Source organism: Motacilla alba, unplaced genomic scaffold (genome assembly GCF_015832195.1).
Source record: "Motacilla alba alba isolate MOTALB_02 unplaced genomic scaffold, Motacilla_alba_V1.0_pri HiC_scaffold_412, whole genome shotgun sequence".
Lineage (NCBI taxonomy): Eukaryota > Metazoa > Chordata > Aves > Passeriformes > Motacillidae > Motacilla > Motacilla alba.
In genome coordinates this window covers 1-20222 of record NW_024037516.1, presented here as the reverse complement: position 1 = coordinate 20222, position 20222 = coordinate 1, and the positions used below count along the sequence as shown (strand labels likewise).

Genomic DNA, 20222 nt, shown 5'->3' with positions numbered 1-20222 from the left:
CCCCTGAGTGTGCACACAGTAATAAAATACTGATTTTTTGGACCAAACGAGGTAGGTCTGTATGAGACCTACAGCTCAGGGGGCTTTCACGGCTCCCGGCGATGAGGACTGAGCACAGAAGAAAGTTAAAGATGAAGTGTTAGTCCCCTGAATTATTGCCCTGATGTAGGGGTTTTTTTTGGTTTGTTTTTTTTTTGTTTTTTTTTTTGTTTTTTGTTTTTTGTTTTTTTTTTTGTGTTTTTGTTTTTTTTTTTTTGTTTTGTTTTTTGTTTTGGTTTTTTTTTTTTTTTTTTGTTTTTTGGGGTTTTTTTTGGGTTTTTGTTTTTTTTTTTCCCCCTGCTAAGAGACATACCAGCTTCTTCCCTTTGTTTCTGGGTTTCCAAGTCACCCTGTAATTCGTAACCTGCACCAAGCTGACACGGCTAAGTGAGGAATCCGGCTGCTGTGCTCCAAGCCACGTGTCCCTGGCGTGACGGGAAGTCAGGAGTACAGAAACAGCTGTGGGAAGAAAGGTGAGAGGAAGATCAGAACAGATATGCTCCTAGTTCCCCACAGCTCAAGTGGAGCTGGCTTTTAAATAGCACACATAAACTTAAATTAGCAACAAGCAAAAAAAATATTCCTAACACAATAAACCCCAAAAGGCCTCAAACTACCAAAATAAAAATACCACCTAGTAAGAAACGTGAAGGCAAAAAAGAAACGTAACCAGAAACACTATCTCCCAAAGGATCCGTGTGAGATACAAAGCTGTGTTTCGTGTCAGGTACATACAGGCAGCGTGTATACTTGTGATTGTGATATGTGTAGAAACTGATCATGGGACAATTAGAGGATGAATTCTTAAAAAATAACTGAGGTAGTAAAGCATGGAAGAAGGCCTTTGAACTTATCCTTTGTTTGCAATTAACTGTTATAGCATCTGAATTAAAGCTTTAAAGATGTTGCTGCTGGACAGGAACTTTCTGCACGTAGCTAAGCATTTAACAGCTTTGCAATAATAACCTTTTGAAGTATAATTTTAGAATATTACTTGTAGTAAGGAGCTTTGAAATATAAGTTTAGAATATATGTAAAGGAAATATGCTTATCTCAACACCTTAGCAAAACAGTAAAAAGCAGCTTAAGAAAGGAAGATGGACATCAACCCAAGGATTGATGGCTTCAACCAAGGGAAGCTGGACATCACTGTTACAAGATTTATAGTCTTTGTAATTAAAAGGTGGACCCACATCTGGAGTCCGGACCGCACCAGCTGGGAGGCCTCTTTCTTCTTTCGGAAGTCGGACCCCACCATCTGGGGATACTCCTTTCTGGGGTACATCCTGAGAAAACTAACTCACAATAGTGTACAGAATTGTTGACGTAAAAATCGGGAATAGAAACTGCTGAGAAAAGCTTATGTGTACCCCTATAAATACCTGTACGCCACAACCATCGGTGTGCAGTTGGAGGGAATAGTCTAAGTCTGCTTGGGACCTCTAATTAGGGCTATCTACATTATAAACAAAAATAAGAAAAATAATCGCCTCCCAGGCAGTGTAAGGGTTAGGTACGTGCCAGGCTCACCCTTCTCTGAGATATCTGGTCCTAGGGCACAGAAAGAAGTGCCCTGAAATGCACATTTAAACCTTAAAATGCTGAAAAAGGCAGAGCTTCCTTCAAGTGAACCCCTTCAAATGAGAAAATGGGGCAGTTGCCTCCACTGAAACTGATACAATGGCAAATAAATGCCTTCTGCCCTTTAATTTAATCCCCTAAAATATTTGGAAAAGATCAGGTTTTCTTACTGTAAATCTCTCCAGTGATGAAAAAAATAGGGATTTTTCCCTCAATCCAAACCTTAAGAAGGAGAGATAGCTGGGCATCCCCTCAGTTTAAGCCTTAGGAAAACAAAAAAGAGGGTGGTTACCCTTAAATCAAACCCATAAAAAACATCGTTAAGGTTTTCCCCTTCTATTTAAACTGGAAAATAATGGAAAATGGTGACTCCCTGTCAATTAGCCCCCTAACAGCATAGAAAAAGGCAGGATTCTTTCAACTGAGACCATTAAAATTGCAGGGGAAGCAGATTCCCTCACAATTTGAACACAAAAAATAGGGGAAAGGGAAGCTTTTTCCCTCCTTTTAAACCCCTTTTCTCCTAATAACCCCTCTCTTTTCTGGGAGTACTGTGGAGGGTCTGAAGGCTCTGGGGAGGGACTGACACAGTAAAAGGGGAAAGTTGAAAGCTCTCCCCTGGAACCCCACATGCTGCCCGGCCCGCTCAGGTGCCGCCCCTTGGCGAGAGGGTTCTTCTCTTGGCATTTTCTCGAAGCGATGCTCCGTGCCCGGGTGGGTCCGGCTGCTCCCCTGTCCCTGCTGGATGCTCCGACCGTAGCTCTGGGAGGGACGCTCGGGATACCCCCGTTAGCCCCTCTGGACTAGCATCTCCCTGTGCAGATATGCCCGGGGAACCCCCTGAAAGCAGCTGGTCACACGGGGTGCTGCTAGACCTTGGACTGGGGGGGTGAGGTGAAGAAAGGTCCTGTGAAGAAAGTTCCCTCCCCTACACAGCCCTTCATCTGCCCCTTAAACAATGTGGTGCTAGACTTTCCTTTCCAAGGAAATTAACAGTCTTTCCCTTCTGCGTGCCCAGGGCCAAAACTGGGATTCTGCCTCCAAAACTGCAGACGGCAAACGATTTCTGGCAGACCGCAGCTGCCGAAGCCGAGAACTCTCGCTGCCCTTGGAGTGCCACGGGCCTCTTGTGAACGGACGTCCGCACGCGGCGGGGGTGAGTTTGGGCTTTATGGGGAAAAGGGCTGGCGTTCCTGTCCGGGGGCCTATGCCTGCTCCGCTTCCGAACGGCGCGGGATCTCTCCCGGAGTGGAGCTGCCCCCGCCTAGAACTCGGGCTGCCCTGGCAGTTTGCTGAGCGCCTCCTGCAAACTGGCATCGGGAAACTCGGGGTGTGAGTTTTCCTGTGTGGAATTTCTCACAGACCAAAGCTAAGGGCATCTAACCCTAACTTTGACCGCAAGGACTTAGCTGGGTCTAAAACTTACGACTTTCGGACCGAGAGCGGGGGACAGGACCCGCTGTGCTGCCGCTGGCCCCTTTCTAATGCATTGCAGCCCTAAAACTTTGCCTTTTCAGAGGGTGTGTCCTCTGACCCTGCCCGTAATCTTCAAAATATGCTAAAGATTCCTAAAATAGCTTTGAAAAACCCCCAACAATACCCTAAAAAAATCCCAGACAAGTCCTAAAAAACCTTCCAAAATCCCCTAAGTATGTTTAAAAGTTCTGGAACAAACCTCAAAAAAAACATGCTCAGCCTCCAAACTCTAACTATTGCTCTCTAGCCCTCAGATGTCGTCCCTATCTTTTGCAGTGGTACTTGTTGTCCTCTGAGGGTTCTGTCATTGTCCTGGTGTGAGGGTTGCTGTCTTGTCACACCGGGAGGGTTGCGGTGTGGTCTCACTGTTGGGGTTGCTGTGTTGTGCTGCTGTTGGGGGAAAAGGCTGTTGGTAGGGGGACTGCTTAGGGTGAAGTCAGGGCTGGGGGTGTGTGTACCTGAACTTGCCTCCTAAGCTGTACCCTGTAGCCCTGATTTCCACTGGACTGTCCAGCCCTCAGGTCCTCTCCCTTTACCCCTAAATCCCTCCCTCTACGCCCCAGCCTTCAGGCTCTGTGTCACCCTCAAGCCCCTTCTCAGCTGCCCTTCGGCCTCTGTGTTTCGTGCTGTGAAAAGACCCCAGAAAACCCTAAGAATTCCCTAAAAAAAGCCCTAATCTTCAAAATGTCCTAAAACCCCCAAAGAATACCCTTAAAATACACTAAAAATACCCTACTTTTAAAAACCCCAGAACACCCCTAACAACCCCTAAATATCCCCTAAATAGTCCTAAAAGAGCTCAAAAATAGCCCAAAAATCCTTAAAATGCCCTGACAAGACCTTTAAAACAGACCTAAAAAATTCCCTCAGAAACTGTAGAAATACCCTATATCTAAAAAAGTCCTCCACATACCCTCAATAGTCCTAAAAAAGCCCCAAGAAGACTCAGAAACCCCCCTAAAAATTCTAAAAACTACTAAGAAAGCCCTTAAAATACCCTAAAAAGACCTCTTAAAAGCCCTGAAAGAGCCCTAAAATTATCCTAAACGTTCCCAGAAAATCCCTAAAAAACTCCCACAAACACAACCCTAAAATATCCTTTGCAACCCCTGAAAAAAGCCCTAAAAAATGCACATCCCCCAACTCCTACCTTTCACTGTCTAGCCCACAAACATCATCGCTACCTTTTTACTACGGTCGCTGCCTTGTGCTGTTGTTGGGGAAAACTGGTGTCCTAGGGGTGCTGTTTGGGGTGAGCTTAGGGTTGGGGTGAGGGCTTCTGCAACTGTAGCCTAACCTTACCTATTACTCTGGGTCCTGTCCTTTTTACCCCTAACCCTCAGTGTAAGCTGCCCACTTGTCAAACCCCCCCTCTTTGCCCCTCAGCCCGGAATGTCTGTGTGTCACCCCAAGCCCTGCAACGTTGTCCCTTGGCCTCCTAACCTCCGATGGACGCTCTCCACCCGGGTAGGGTTGGTTTTTAGGGTGAGGTTAGGGGAGGTGTGAGTGCTGGTTCACCTGTCACCCTCAGGCACCCCCCACTTTTCCCCTCAAGGCTCTCCCCAAGCCTCTTCTTGTCACCCTCAAGTTCCCTAGAGTAGCCTCTCAGCATCTCTGTGACAATCTGGACCCCCCAGTCGCTCCTAAAGATTCCTTCTGCCTCTCAGCTACCCGATCCTCTGTCACCCTCCAGCCTACCCTCCTCAGCCCGCATCCTTTGTGACACCTTGCAGCCCAGCATCCACAGCGGCCAAAACCCGAAAATTCTGCTACTCACCATTCTCCTAAGAATGCCGGGCTCCTCGGGGCGCACGCTTCGGCTGCGCTCGGAGGCCGACGCCGTCGTCGCAGAGCCTGCCTGGATTAAGAAGAGATGAGGTGATTTGGTATTGCTGAAACGTGACGGGACGTTGGCTCGTTCTCCTCGCGGGGAGCGGACAGAGCGACCGGCACCGGCCGGGACCAGCGCAGCGCCCGCGCCGCCTCTTCCGCCCGCCGGCCCGGCAAAGCCCCCCTCGACTCCGCACGGCTCGCACCGCCTGCACGCCGGACCGGCGCCGCCCCGCCGGGATTTTCCGGCACGCGGTCGCCTCCACCGTCTGGAGCGGGGCGCGCGCGGGGGCTAGGGGGGGTGCAGCCCTGTTCCGACGCCGCTCGCATGCCCCCGGCCCGTGCACCGCTGCGACCGCGCCCCTGCCGCCCGCCGAAACCGGCCCCGCCGGGCCGCCCTCGCCGCCGCCATTCACCTCAGCCACGGCGTCTCTTTACGCTTCTGAAACACCTTCGCCCCTCCCCGCTATTTACAGACACCGCCCCGCTCGCCGCTCGCTTCTCCCGCCCCTCGCCCTCCCCTCCCTCGGCAGCCGTCCTTCCCCCGCCCCCCCGGCGCCCAGCTGCGAGGGGCGGGGCGCTGGCTCGGGGGGGCTGCAGTGCCGCGCTGTGTCCACAGGGGGCAGCACTCCCGCCGGCCGCAGCCGGGGGCTGCCGCTCGCCTGGAGGGAAGGGGGGCAAGAACAACAGGTGCGACCCCCTTCGAAAACTCATCAAAAATAAATGCCCCAAAAAAACCCGCACGAAAACTAAAAACACCCTGCCTGTAACCAAATAAAACCTCAAAACACCCTTTCCTTAAAATTATATTTAACTATTTTTTACATTTTTCAGATTCACATTTATAGTGTATATAAAAGTACAAATTATTTCTATTCTATATTACACCTATTGCTCATACTTATTTATATTTAAACTTTTGTATATATATCTATACATTTGTATATTTAGATTTAAATATATTTAGATTAGATTTATATATATATATTTCTAAATTTAGATTTCTATTCCTAAAATACATATGTTCTTTAAAACGAAACCCCTGCCTCTAACCAAAATCTGTCCATATTTTTAATATTAATTATAAATTATTAAAAAAACCCCTGCCTCTAAACAAATAAGAACAAAAACCCACTTTATTTAAAAATATACTTAGTTTTATATTTATATTTTCCATAATTATACTCACACTTACATTTCTTTAATATTCATATATTTGATTTATAGATACATATATATCATAATGTAATACTATAGCTACAGTATGATTTACATTATGTATTTTATCAATTTCTAAGACTTAGAATTTTCTCCCTTTTATATTTTTCTATATCTTTATATATTTATGATACAGGTCTATATTTGGATTTATATTTTTAATCAGTATTTCTTTTTTTATTATTTATAGTAAAAGCCCTGCCTATAACCAAACTTTTTTTAAAAATCCCACCGTTATTTAAAAAAAAATAATTATTTTTATATTTCTATTTTTTCATATTTCTATTCACATTTATATTTTATAGTGATGTATTCCATTTGCAGACGTAAATAGCATATAGCAAAATATAATTATATATATTCTAAAAAATATATCTATTTTTAATACTTATAATATCTAATTTTATTACTTATATTAACTTAGATTTTATATATGTATTTGTTCTATATTTCTATACTTAGATTTCAAGTTTTATAATTGTTATACATGTAAAATTAAAAAGCTGCCTAAAACCATATAAAAAAAAACCAAAACAACAAAGCCTTCATTTTTATCCCTACTTAATTATTTTTATATTATATTCTTCATATTTATATTCAATTTACAATTTGTTATATATCTTATACGGATATACTATAGTTATCGATCTATTATATATTACACATAATATATTACAATATAAGAAGATATATAGAGTATTATTGGTAATATGAAGTGTATCTAGTTCTGTTATTTTGTATTTATTTCTATTTTATGCTTTTCTATATATCTTTATATATTTATAATATATTCCTATTTTTACATCGTTGACGTTGCTGTTTATAATCTGTATTTCTATATTTTACATAAACATCTAATGGACATAAAACATTATAATATCTTCCTGATATAATACAAAACTATGCTGCATGTTCTCTTTATTTATATTTATTTTATTTGAATTTTATATCTACAATTTATATTCCCATTTCCATATTTATATCTCTGTTTTGCTTATTTACACTGGTATGGCTGGGAGGCGGGGAGACGGGACAGGACGAAAGGGGACGAAACGGGAGAGGCACGGCACTACTATTATGATTTAAATAACACCCCTGCCTCTACGCAAATGCAAGCCAAAAAGAACGCCTTTCTTTTAAACAGCATTTTAGTTTGAGAACATGCCCTATTTTTACATTGCCATTCCCATTTCAAATGTCTATGGATGGGTAGTGCTGTCTGTAGTCTATATTAGGTCTCTTCGGCTACACTCGGCTGTTCTCGACAACACTCGGCTATGCCCCGCTCTTCGGCTGCACTCGGCTACGGTCGGCTATTATCGGCTCTTCGGCTAAAGCCGGCTATTATCGGCTGCACTCGGCTCTTCAGCTGCACTCGGCTACCGTCGGCTACGCTCGGCTCTTCGGCTGCATTCGGCTACTCTCGGCTACGCCCGGCTACGCTCGGCTCTTCAGCTGCACTCGGCTGCACTCGGCTCAGCTGGATTTGCGCGCCCTTTTTGCCGCCATCTTGAGAAGGTCAAACCAGTCCGCGACACGCCACACTCAACAGGGCGGCGGGGAGGGGACCTCGGCAGGGAGATAGGCGTTTAGCGCCAATGCCTGTCACAAACCCGCCGAAATACGCCCGCCCGCGGCGCCGCTGAGCCCACAGCCCGTCTCCAAGCTAGCCGAAGCGCCACAGAAAATCCCGCTCGCGCCGCGCCGGCGCCGGTGTTCCGTGCGGGCAGTCCAGTAGACGCACCGCGGTCCTCCGATTTGCGCGCCTTTTTTGCCGCCATCTTGAGAAGGTCAAACCAGTCCGCGACACGCCACACTCAACAGGGCGGCGGGGAGGGGACCTCGGCAGGGAGATAGGCGTTTAGCGCCAATGCCTGTCACAAACCCGCCGAAATACGCCCGTCCGCGGCGCCGCTGAGCCCACAGCCCGTCTCCAAGCTAGCCGAAGCACCACAGAAAATCCCGCTCGCGCCGCGCCGGCGCCGGTGTTCCGTTCCGGCAGTCCAGTAGACGCACCGCGGTCCTCCGATTTGCGCGCCTTTTTTGCCGCCATCTTGAGAAGGTCAAGCCCGTCCGCGACACGCCGCGCCCGCCCTGCCGCCCGCCGCCGCACACAGGCGTGCCCGCCGAGCGCCGCTCGGCCGCCGAGCGCCGCTCGCCTGCACTACCGCGCTCTGCCCACAGGGCGGCAGCACCGCCGCCCGCCCCACCCCACGCCGCGGCGCTGCCGCCGGGGAAGGCGGCAAAAACCGGCAGCTGCCACCGCAACGGGAGCCGCCCCCGGCAAAAAAACCCTCCAGAATCAATGCCCCCCCGACAACGCGAAAGGAGAAAAAGAAAAAAAAAAACAAAACCAAAACCCTGCCTCTACCCAAATGAAAGCCAAAAAGAACCCCTTTCTTTTCAACTGCATTTAAGTTTGAAAAAACGCCATATTTTTATATTTACATTCCCATTTACATTTAAAATGTCTATTGATGTGTAGTGCTATCTGTATTCTATATTACATCTCTTCCTATCCCTTCTATTTATCTATATTTTATATTTCTGGAAATATTTTTTAAATCGTGATTATATGTCTCTCTATGTAGAACTGTGTAACACTATCAAGATCTGTATTATTTAAAATAAAATAATTAAAATAATCAATTAAAATAAAAAACCCCGCCTCAAACCAAATAAAAAGCAACCCCCCCCCCCCCCCCCTTGATTTAAACCATATTTTTTAGAGTATTACATTCAAGGTATTACTTGTAGTATAGTGGAAATTTTTTAGGCTATTACATTTTTCATAATTATATATTCATATTTCCATTTATATTTTTTATTTATTATGTAGATTATACATGTTATATAAAATACCTTTTAATATATTTTTATATATACATAAATATATATACATATATATGTACATACTATTCTTAGATATCTCTCTTACTTCTATTAATTCATAGGTAATATTTATAGATATCATTATAGATATATTTGGATCTTTGGATTTGTATTTTTAGATTATTTCTATTTATGTTACTGAGTAAAAAACCTGCCTATCAACTAATAAAAACCAAAAAAACGCCCCGTTTATTTTAAACTGTATGTCATTATTTTTATATTTACGATCTATAGTTAGATATTTTTGCGTATATAGAATAGACTGTGTTTTGTATATGTTATACCAGGTTACAAGAACATACTATATATTACAGTTTGATTTGTTTCGATTCTTATGTTTACCCTTATAATGTGATCTTTTTAAATGGATATTTCTTTCTATTTTAAACTAGATATCGAACCCCATAAATTCACTAACCTAACACATCAGAACCACAAAAATGCTGCACCCTCCTCGGCACCGCCACGCGCTCACATCCCAGCACAACACAGAAAAACAGAGCCCGCTCCTGTTGCCAACAGAGCGGAGATCCCACAAGGCTTCCCCCGATTAGAAACTCAAACAAACCCATCTATAAAGAAATGTAAAAATCCCATTAGAGCTAGCCCAAAACCTCCGTGCTTCCTCATCATAAACTTCCTCCTCAATCAATTTCTCAGAAACCCAAAAAACTCCAATACACATCCAAAAGGAAAGAACTGCTAAGAAAAACAAAAACCTGTACAAAATAAATCAAACCAGCTCCCTAAACTCCAGACTGTACAACTGACCCTAAACATTACTAAAAAGACCCCCGAAGCTCTACCTTTATGCTAACTCACAAGTAATGAACAATAATCTGTAGAAATAATTTTAAATTTAAAAAAAACTAATGAAAAGCATAAAAAAAATTCTAAGCTATTAAAATGTCAAAAAATATCACTGCTAAAATTTTAAAAAAATATATACTGCCTATAAACACCCACCATATAAATGCTCCTGTCCCCAAAAAGAAAACTAAACCCCCCCCCCCCCCCCCCCCCACCGGCTGCACACAACATGAAGCAAGACAATTAATTCTAAAAACCACCTTAAGCCACTACGTAAAAAAACCTTTCAAAAATTAAAAACTGCAGGTAACAAAAGCCATCCAATCACTTAAACACCCAAAACTCCAGCAGCCGAGCTGCCCCTACCAAATCTCTGTGTTTATACCTACGATAAACTAAGCCAAAATCCCAGCAATACATCTCAGAAGTCTATTAAAGAAACCTGTTGAAATTAATTCTGCCTCAAATACAAACCAAGCCATCCACAGAGTTATCTTCACTCAAAAAACAAATGACACAGAGTTAACAACACCAAAAAAGAAGACAACACACCGTACACCACCAAAGAGTATCACGTTGAAGGAAAAAAAAACAAATTATTTGGCTTTTTTTCAAACTAACTTCTTTTATTAGCTAGAACTAAAGCTTTCAAAACTCCATACGTATCGCAAGCAACGTGCAGTTCTGGTTTCTCCCCGTACACTCTTTGTACAAAGGGCCTGGGCACAGCACAGGGCCGGGATTCAATGGAATGAATGCATCCCCCACGACCTTTCAAAGAGCTCCGGCACCGCGGCTCGCAGATCCGGACTGCCGTGCTCAGCTACCCTCACGGCCACGTTCAAGCACAATCCACCAGATTGCTCAGAGAATTCCCACTAAAACTCAGCTATAATCACTGAGCAGAAAGTCCTTTGGGGTGCTGCTCCATCTCTCAGCTGCTCCGGGCAGAGGGAAGACGGCTTCTCGTCACGCACGGCAGCAGCAGCGATGGATCCTGGAGGTGGGGGGGGGGAGGGCTGGGGTTTTTTTGTGGATGTAAAAAAAAAGGGTAATGAAATTAAACCAGGTCTGATATAAATGTCTTGAAGCGCCATTCGAGCTTCTTAAACCCAAGAAAACCGTTCCGATTCCTGAGTCCGGTCTTCCGCTGCCTCCTCGCTCTTTGCGCTCGCAGCCCGTTGCAGGAAGCTCTGCAGCCTTTCTCCCCCATCCTGTGTTAGAGAGGGGACAGCTATTAGGGGCACGCACACGCACAAACGGTCTTCAAAAAGATCAAATGCCTGCAGTAAAAATTACATAAGTAATATCCTCTCTCAAACTGTTCAAGAAAAGGGAAACTGGAGGTTTAATGTCCCTCTGAGGGATATGGGATAAAATCTTCCCCCTGAGTGTGCACACAGTAATAAAATACTGATTTTTTGGACCAAACGAGGTAGGTCTGTATGAGACCTACAGCTCAGGGGGCTTTCACGGCTCCCGGCGATGAGGACTGAGCACAGAAGAAAGTTAAAGATGAAGTGTTAGTCCCCTGAATTATTGCCCTGATGTAGGGGTTTTTTTTTTGGTTTGTTGTTTTTTTTTTTTTTTTTTGTTTTTGTTTTTTTTTTTTTTGTTTTTGTTTTTGTTTTTGGTTTTTTTTTTGTTTTTTTGTTTTGGTTTTTTTTTTTTTTTTTGTTTTTTGGGGTTTTTTTGGGTTTTTGTTTTTTTTTTCCCCCTGCTAAGAGACATACCAGCTTCTTCCCTTTGTTTCTGGGTTTCCAAGTCACCCTGTAATTCGTAACCTGCACCAAGCTGACACGGCTAAGTGAGGAATCCGGCTGCTGTGCTCCAAGCCACGTGTCCCTGGCGTGACGGGAAGTCAGGAGTACAGAAACAGCTGTGGGAAGAAAGGTGAGAGGAAGATCAGAACAGATATGCTCCTAGTTCCCCACAGCTCAAGTGGAGCTGGCTTTTAAATAGCACACATAAACTTAAATTAGCAACAAGCAAAAAAAATATTCCTAACACAATAAACCCCAAAAGGCCTCAAACTACCAAAATAAAAATACCACCTAGTAAGAAACGTGAAGGCAAAAAAGAAACGTAACCAGAAACACTATCTCCCAAAGGATCCGTGTGAGATACAAAGCTGTGTTTCGTGTCAGGTACATACAGGCAGCGTGTATACTTGTGATTGTGATATGTGTAGAAACTGATCATGGGACAATTAGAGGATGAATTCTTAAAAAATAACTGAGGTAGTAAAGCATGGAAGAAGGCCTTTGAACTTATCCTTTGTTTGCAATTAACTGTTATAGCATCTGAATTAAAGCTTTAAAGATGTTGCTGCTGGACAGGAACTTTCTGCACGTAGCTAAGCATTTAACAGCTTTGCAATAATAACCTTTTGAAGTATAATTTTAGAATATTACTTGTAGTAAGGAGCTTTGAAAATATAAGTTTAGAATATATGTAAAGGAAATATGCTTATCTCAACACCTTAGCAAAACAGTAAAAAGCAGCTTAAGAAAGGAAGATGGACATCAACCCAAGGATTGATGGCTTCAACCAAGGGAAGCTGGACATCACTGTTACAAGATTTATAGTCCTTGTAATTAAAAGGTGGACCCACATCTGGAGTCCGGACCGCACCAGCTGGGAGGCCTCTTTCTTCTTTCGGAAGTCGGACCCCACCATCTGGGGATACTCCTTTCTGGGGTACATCCTGAGAAAACTAACTCACAATAGTGTATAGAATTGTGACGTAAAAATCGGGAATAGAAACTGCTGAGAAAAGCTTATGTGTACCCCTATAAATACCTGTACGCCACAACCATCGGTGTGCAGTTGGAGGGAATAGTCTAAGTCTGCTTGGGACCTCTAATTAGTTAGGGCTATCTACATTATAAACAAAAATAAGAAAAATAATCGCCTCCCAGGCAGTGTAAGGGTTAGGTACGTGCCAGGCTCACCCTTCTCTGAGATATCTGGTCCTAGGGCACAGAAAGAAGTGCCCTGAAATGCACATTTAAACCCTTAAAATGCTGAAAAAGGCAGAGCTTCCTTCAAGTGAACCCCTTCAAATGAGAAAATGGGGCAGTTGCCTCCACTGAAACTGATACAATGGCAAATAAATGCCTTCTGCCCTTTAATTTAATCCCCTAAAATATTGGGAAAAGAGCAGGTTTTCTTACTGTAAATCTCTCCAGTGATGAAAAAAATAGGGATTTTTCCCTCAATCCAAACCCTTAAGAAGGAGAGATAGCTGGGCATCCCCCTCAGTTTAAGCCTTAGGAAAACAAAAAAGAGGGTGGTTACCCTTAAATCAAACCCATAAAAAACATCGTTAAGGTTTTCCCCTTCTATTTAAACTGGAAAATAATGGAAAATGGTGACTCCCTGTCAATTAGCCCCCCTAACAGCATAGAAAAGGCAGGATTCTTTCAACTGAGACCATTAAAATTGCAGGGGAAGCAGATTCCCTCACAATTTGAACACAAAAAATAGGGGAAAGGGAAGCTTTTTCCCTCCATTTAAACCCCTTTTCTCCTAATAACCCCTCTCTTTTCTGGGAGTGCTGTGGAGGGTCTGAAGGCTCTGGGGAGGGACTGACACAGTAAAAGGGGAAAGTTGAAAGCTCTCCCCTGGAACCCCACATGCTGCCCGGCCCGCTCAGGTGCCGCCCCTTGGCGAGAGGGTTCTTCTCTTGGCATTTTCTCGAAGCGATGCTCCGTGCCCGGGTGGGTCCGGCTGCTCCCCTGTCCCTGCTGGATGCTCCGACCGTAGCTCTGGGAGGGACGCTCGGGATACCCCCGTTAGCCCCTCTGGACTAGCATCTCCCTGTGCGGGTGTGCCCGGGGAACCCCCTGAAAGCAGCTGGTCACACGGGGTGCTGCTAGACCTTGGACTGGGGGGTGAGGTGAAGAAAGGTCCTGTGAAGAAAGTTCCCTCCCCTACACAGCCCTTCATCTGCCCCTTAAACAATGTGGTGCTAGACTTTCCTTTCCAAGGAAATTAACAGTCTTTCCCTTCTGCGTGCCCAGGGCCAAAACTGGGATTCTGCCTCCAAAACTGCAGACGGCAAACGATTTCTGGCAGACCGCAGCTGCCGAAGCCGAGAACTCTCGCTGCCCTTGGAGTGCCACGGGCCTCTTGTGAACGGACGTCCGCACGCGGCGGGGGTGAGTTTGGCTTTATGGGGAAAAGGGCTGGCGTTCCTGTCCGGGGGCCTATGCCTGCTCCGCTTCCGAACGGCGCGGGATCTCTCCCGGAGTGGAGCTGCCCCCGCCTAGAACTCGGGCTGCCCTGGCAGTTTGCTGAGCGCCTCCTGCAAACTGGCATCGGGAAACTCGGGGTGTGAGTTTTCCTGTGTGGAATTTCTCACAGACCAAAGCTAAGGGCATCTAACCCTAACTTTGACCGCAAGGACTTAGCTGGGTCTAAAACTTACGACTTTCGGACCGAGAGCGGGGGACAGGACCCGCTGTGCTGCCGCTGGCCCCTTTCTAATGCATTGCAGCCCTAAAACTTTGCCTTTTCAGAGGGTGTGTCCTCTGACCCTGCCCGTAATCTTCAAAATATGCTAAAGATTCCTAAAATAGCTTTGAAAAACCCCCAACAATACCCTAAAAAATCCCAGACAAGTCCTAAAAAACCTTCCAAAATCCCCTAAGTATGTTTAAAAGTTCTGGAACAAACCTCAAAAAAAACATGCTCAGCCTCCAAACTCTACCTATTGCTCTCTAGCCCTCAGATGTCGTCCCTATCTTTTTGCAGTGGTACTTGTTGTCCTCTGAGGGTTCTGTCATTGTCCTGGTGTGAGGGTTGCTGTCTTGTCACACCGGGAGGGTTGCGGTGTGGTCTCACTGTTGGGGTTGCTGTGTTGTGCTGCTGTTGGGGGAAAAGGCTGTTGGTAGGGGGACTGCTTAGGGTGAAGTCAGGGCTGGGGTGTGTGTACCTGAACTTGCCTCCTAAGCTGTACCCTGTAGCCCTGATTTCCACTGGACTGTCCAGCCCTCAGGTCCTCTCCCTTTACCCCTAAATCCCTCCCTCTACGCCCCAGCCTTCAGGCTCTGTGTCACCCTCAAGCCCCTTCTCAGCTGCCCTTCGGCCTCTGTGTTTCGTGCTGTGAAAAGACCCCAGAAAACCCTAAAAATTCCCTAAAAAAAGCCCTAATCTTCAAAATGTCCTAAAACCCCCCAAAGAATACCCTTAAAATACACTAAAAATACCCTACTTTTAAAAACCCCAGAACACCCCAACAACCCCTAAATATCCCCTAAATAGTCCTAAAAGAGCTCAAAAATAGCCCAAAAATCCTTAAAATGCCCTGACAAGACCTTTAAAACAGACCTAAAAATTCCCTCAGAAACTGTAGAAATACCCTATATCTAAAAAAGTCCTCCACATACCCTCAATAGTCCTAAAAAAGCCCCAAGAAGACTCAGAAACCCCCCTAAAAATTCTAAAAACTACTAAGAAAGCCCTTAAAATACCCTAAAAAGACCTCTTAAAAGCCCTGAAAGAGCCCTAAAATTATCCTAAACGTTCCCAGAAAATCCCTAAAAAACTCCCACAAACACAACCCTAAAATATCCTTTGCAACCCCTGAAAAAAGCCCTAAAAAATGCACATCCCCCAACTCCTACCTTTCACTGTCTAGCCCACAAACATCATCGCTACCTTTTTACTACGGTCGCTGCCTTGTGCTGTTGTTGGGGAAAACTGGTGTCCTAGGGGTGCTGTTTGGGGTGAGCTTAGGGTTGGGGTGAGGGCTTCTGCAACTGTAGCCTAACCTTACCTATTACTCTGGGTCCTGTCCTTTTTACCCCTAACCCTCAGTGTAAGCTGCCCACTTGTCAAACCCCCCCTCTTTGCCCCTCAGCCCGGAATGTCTGTGTGTCACCCCAAGCCCTGCAACGTTGTCCCTTGGCCTCCTAACCTCCGATGGACGCTCTCCACCCGGGTAGGGTTGGTTTTTAGGGTGAGGTTAGGGGAGGTGTGAGTGCTGGTTCACCTGTCACCCTCAGGCACCCCCCACTTTTCCCCTCAAGGCTCTCCCCAAGCCTCTTCTTGTCACCCTCAAGTTCCCTAGAGTAGCCTCTCAGCATCTCTGTGACAATCTGGACCCCCCAGTCGCTCCTAAAGATTCCTTCTGCCTCTCAGCTACCCGATCCTCTGTCACCCTCCAGCCTACCCTCCTCAGCCCGCATCCTTTGTGACACCTTGCAGCCCAGCATCCACAGCGGCCAAAACCCGAAAATTCTGCTACTCACCATTCTCCTAAGAATGCCCGGCTCCTCGGGGCGCACGCTTCGGCTGCGCTCGGAGGCCGACGCCGTCGTCGCAGGGCCTGCCTGGATTAAGAAGAGATGAGGTGATTTGGTATTGCTGAAACGTGACGGGACGTTGGCTCGTTCTCCTCGCGGGGAGCGGACAGAGCGACCGGCACCGGCCGGGACCAGCGCAGCGCCCGCGCCGCCTCTTCCGCCCGCCGGCCCGGCAAAGCCCCCCTCGACTCCGCACGGCTCGCACCGCCTGCACGCCGGACCGGCGCCGCCCCGCCGGGATTTTCCGGCACACGGTCGCCTCCACCGTCTGGAGCGGGGCGCGCGCGGGGGCTAGGGGGGGTGCAGCCCTGTTCCGACGCCGCTCGCATGCCCCCGGCCCGTGCACCGCTGCGACCGCGCCCCTGCCGCCCGCCGAAACCGGCCCTCGCCGCCGCCATTCACCTCAGCCACGGCGTCTCTTTACGCTTCTGAAACACCTTCGCCCCTCCCCGCTATTTACAGACACCGCCCCGCTCGCCGCTCGCTTCTCCCGCCCCTCGCCCTCCCCTCCCTCGGCAGCCGTCCTTCCCCCGCCCCCCCGGCGCCCAGCTGCGAGGGGCGGGGCGCTGGCTCGGGGGGGCTGCAGTGCCGCGCTGTGTCCACAGGGGGCAGCACTCCCGCCGGCCGCAGCCGGGGGCTGCCGCTCGCCTGGAGGGAAGGGGGGGCAAGAACAACAGGTGCGACCCCCTTCGAAAACTCATCAAAAATAAATGCCCCAAAAAAACCCGCACGAAAACTAAAAACACCCTGCCTGTAACCAAATAAAACCTCAAAACACCCTTTCCTTAAAATTATATTTAACTATTTTTTACATTTTTCACATTTACATTTATAGTGTATATAAAAGTACAAATTATTTCTATTCTATATTACACCTATTGCTCATACTTATTTATATTTAAACTTTTGTATATATATCTATACATTTGTATATTTAGATTTAAATATATTTAGATTAGATTTATATATATATATTTCTAAATTTAGATTTCTATTCCTAAAATACATATGTTCTTTAAAACGAAACCCCTGCCTCTAACCAAAATCTGTACATATTTTTAATATTAATTATAAATGATAAAAAAACCCTGCCTCTAAACAAATAAGAACAAAAACCCACTTTATTTAAAAATATACTTAGTTTTATATTTATATTTTCCACAATTATACTCACACTTACATTTCTTTAATATTCATATATTTGATTTATAGATACATATATATCATAATGTAATACTATAGCTACAGTATGATTTACATTATGTATTTTATCAATTTCTAAGACTTAGAATTTTCTCCCTTTTATATTTTTCTATATCTTTATATATTTATGATACAGGTCTATATTTGGATTTATATTTTTAATCAGTATTTCTTTTTTTATTATTTATAGTAAAAGCCCTGCCTATAACCAAACTTTTTTTAAAAATCCCACCGTTATTTAAAAAAAAATAATTATTTTTATATTTCTATTTTTTCATATTTCTATTCACATTTATATTTTATAGTGATGTATTCCATTTGCAGACGTAAATAGCATATAGCAAAATATAATTATATATATTCTAAAAAATATATCTATTTTTAATACTTATAATATCTAATTTTATTACTTATATTAACTTAGATTTTATATATGTATTTGTTCTATATTTCTATACTTAGATTTCAAGTTTTATAATTGTTATACATGTAAAATTAAAAAGCTGCCTAAAACCATATAAAAAAAAAACAAAAAAACAAAGCCTTCATTTTTATCCCTACTTAATTATTTTTATATTATATTCTTCATATTTATATTCAATTTACAATTTGTTATATATCTTATACGGATATACTATAGTTATCGATCTATTATATATTACACATAATATATTACAATATAAGAAGATATATAGAGTATTATTGGTAATATGAAGTGTATCTAGTTCTGTTATTTTGTATTTATTTCTATTTTATGCTTTTCTATATATCTTTATATATTTATAATATATTCCTATTTTTACATCGTTGACGTTGCTGTTTATAATCTGTATTTCTATATTTTACATAAACATCTAATGGACATAAAACATTATAATATCTTCCTGATATAATACAAAACTATGCTGCATGTTCTCTTTATTTATATTTATTTTATTTGAATTTTATATCTACAATTTATATTCCCATTTCCATATTTATATCTCTGTTTTGCTTATTTACACTGGTATGGCTGGGAGGCGGGGAGACGGGACAGGACGAAAGGGGACGAAACGGGAGAGGCACGGCACTACTATTATGATTTAAATAACACCCCTGCCTCTACGCAAATGCAAGCCAAAAAGAACCCCTTTCTTTTAAACAGCATTTTAGTTTGAGAACATGCCCTATTTTTACATTGCCATTCCCATTTCAAATGTCTATGGATGGGTAGTGCTGTCTGTAGTCTATATTAGGTCTCTTCGGCTACACTCGGCTGTTCTCGACAACACTCGGCTATGCCCCGCTCTTCGGCTGCACTCGGCTACGGTCGGCTATTATCGGCTCTTCGGCTAAAGCCGGCTATTATCGGCTGCACTCGGCTCTTCGGCTGCACTCGGCTACTCTCGGCTACGCCCGGCTACGCTCGGCTCTTCAGCTGCACTCGGCTGCACTCGGCTCAGCTGGATTTGCGCGCCCTTTTTGCCGCCATCTTGAGAAGGTCAAACCAGTCCGCGACACGCCACACTCAACACGGCGGCGGGGAGGGGACCTCGGCAGGGAGATAGGCGTTTAGCGCCAATGCCTGTCACCAACCCGCCGAAATACGCCCGCCCGCGGCGCCGCTGAGCCCACAGCCCGTCTCCAAGCTACCCGAAGCGCCACAGAAAATCCCGCTCGCGCCGCGCCGGCGCCGGTGTTCCGTGCGGGCAGTCCAGTAGACGGACCGCGGTCCTCCGATTTGCGCGCCTTTTTTGCCGCCATCTTGAGAAGGTCAAACCAGTCCGCGACACGCCACACTCAACAGGGCGGCGGGGAGGGGACCTCGGCAGGGAGATAGGCGTTTAGCGCCAATGCCTGTCACCAACCCGCCGAAATACGCCCGTCCGCGGCGCCGCTGAGCCCACAGCCCGTCTCCAAGGTACCCGAAGCGCCACAGAAAATCCCGCTCGCGCCGCGCCGGCGCCGGTGTTCCGTTCCGGCAGTCCAGTAGACGGACCGCGGTCCTCCGATTTGCGCGCCTTTTTTGCCGCCATCTTGAGAAGGTCAAGCCTGTCCGCGACACGCCGCGCCCGCCCTGCCGCCCGCCGCCGCACACAGGCGTGCCCGCCGAGCGCCGCTCGGCCGCCGAGCGCCGCTCGCCTGCACTACCGCGCTCTGACCACAGGGTGGCAGCACCGCCGCCCGCCCCACCCCACGCCGCGGCGCTGCCGCCGGGGAAGGCGGCAAAAACCGGCAGCTGCCACCGCAACGGGAGCCGCCCCCGGCAAAAAAACCCTCCAGAATCAATGCCCCCCCGACAACGCGAAAGGAGAAAAAGAAAAAAAAAAACAAAAACAAAACCCTGCCTCTACCCAAATGAAAGCCAAAAAGAACCCCTTTCTTTTCAACTGCATTTAAGTTTGAAAAAACGCCAAATTTTTATATTTACATTCCCATTTCCATTTAAAATGTCTATTGATGTGTAGTGCTATCTGTATTCTATATTACATCTCTTCCTATCCCTTCTATTTATCTATATTTTATATTTCTGGAAATATTTTTTAAATCGTGATTATATGTCTCTCTATGTAGAACTGTGTAACACTATCAAGATCTGTATTATTTAAAATAAAATAATTAAAATAATCAATTAAAATAAAAAAACCCCGCCTCAAACCAAATAAAAAGCAACCCCCCCCCCTTGATTTAAACCATATTTTTTAGAGTATTACATTCAAGGTATTACTTGTAGTATAGTGGAAATTTTTTAGGCTATTACATTTTTCATAATTATATATTCATATTTCCATTTATATTTTTTATTTATTATGTAGATTATACATGTTATATAAAATACCTTTTAATATATTTTTATATATACATAAATATATATACATATAT

General features: G+C 45.0%; 2 long non-coding RNA genes across 3 annotated transcripts; both read right to left on the bottom strand.

Moving 5' to 3' along the window:
• Window positions 1-334: 334 nt before the first annotated feature.
• On the bottom strand, window positions 335-5570 carry LOC119696816. 2 transcript variants are annotated; one of them, XR_005255659.1, is made up of 3 exons: window positions 5343-5570; window positions 4874-4954; window positions 335-498 (listed from the first exon to the last, which is right to left on the bottom strand). It is a non-coding gene; the product is annotated as an uncharacterized LOC119696816 (long non-coding RNA). The 2 variants fall into 2 exon arrangements; XR_005255658.1 differs by having other exon boundaries at window positions 4874-5546.
• Window positions 5571-11560: 5990 nt separating this feature from the next.
• On the bottom strand, window positions 11561-16764 carry LOC119696817. Its single transcript, XR_005255660.1, has 3 exons — window positions 16560-16764; window positions 16104-16184; window positions 11561-11725 (listed from the first exon to the last, which is right to left on the bottom strand). It is a non-coding gene; the product is annotated as an uncharacterized LOC119696817 (long non-coding RNA).
• Between the last annotated feature and the right edge of the window lie 3458 nt (window positions 16765-20222).